Source organism: Penaeus monodon, chromosome 29, assembly GCF_015228065.2.
Source record: "Penaeus monodon isolate SGIC_2016 chromosome 29, NSTDA_Pmon_1, whole genome shotgun sequence".
In the NCBI taxonomy this organism is placed as follows: Eukaryota; Metazoa; Arthropoda; class Malacostraca; order Decapoda; family Penaeidae; genus Penaeus; species Penaeus monodon.
This window is the reverse complement of record NC_051414.1, coordinates 16,184,142-16,185,012: the sequence shown is the minus strand read 5'-3', so window position 1 is coordinate 16,185,012 and position 871 is coordinate 16,184,142. Positions and strand designations below refer to the sequence as shown.

At 43.7% G+C, this 871-nt stretch overlaps 1 pseudogene; it reads left to right on the top strand.

The window, feature by feature from the left end:
• The first annotated feature begins 705 nt into the window (after positions 1–705).
• LOC119591763 overlaps positions 706–871 on the top strand; it is a 2,876-nt pseudogene continuing 2,710 nt past the window's right edge.

Genomic DNA, 871 nt, shown 5'->3' with positions numbered 1-871 from the left:
TTTTGATTGGCTTGTAGAAGAAATCTCTATCAGACTGTAACTTCTCCAGAATATTTTGAACTGTCTTTTCCTCTCTCTGATGCATTGCAACTAGTTGGAGCAGCAGAAGGGTCACTATGTATTCCCTCTCCAGCCTTAAAGATCATCTGTCTCTTCTGCGAATAGATTGCCCATTCCTCTATCACTATGGTGAGCTTGTGTTCTTTTTCCAGGAACATCTTCTGAGTACTTGGGGGACTGATCATGGTGACGGACTGGATTTTTTTACATCTTTACTCCCGGTGCTGTTTCGTAGTTTGATGCCCCAAATTAGCTTATTTTTTTTGGTCCAGCGACCATCCATCTTCGAAGAGCAGACAGATCCTCTGTCAGACCCAATAGCCCCCGTCCCCTTTGATGAGTGCATTATTTTGTTCATGGGCTGGTGAATAGCCATCGAGGAGAAGCTCCTCTTGATTTGTGAACTACGAAATTCCCCTCATGGAATTCCTCCTGGCGACCTCTGGGTGTTGCTTCTCTAGGCTTAGCATATCACGAAGATGAATTGAAAACCCATCGCGCGTAATTAACATTGTTGTTTGCGAAGAAGTATGGCATCAGTTCTGACAGTGATTCCACGATAGGGGGTAAAGTTTCCTTCTCTAAACGCTCGTATAATTGTGAAAATGTTCAACTCCATGTTGAGAATCAAGAACCAAAAATTAAATGTGGGCTCTTATTCTGTTGTGCATCACACCATTCTTCCAACGTGATGGCTTTGTCCTCATCGTCCATCCGTTCCTCAAGGTATTTGCTGTAGGCTTTCTTCAAAAGTGTGTACAGGCTGTATGCTGTGATCTGGTTGGCTTGGTGAGTCCTAGTGGACGTTAGA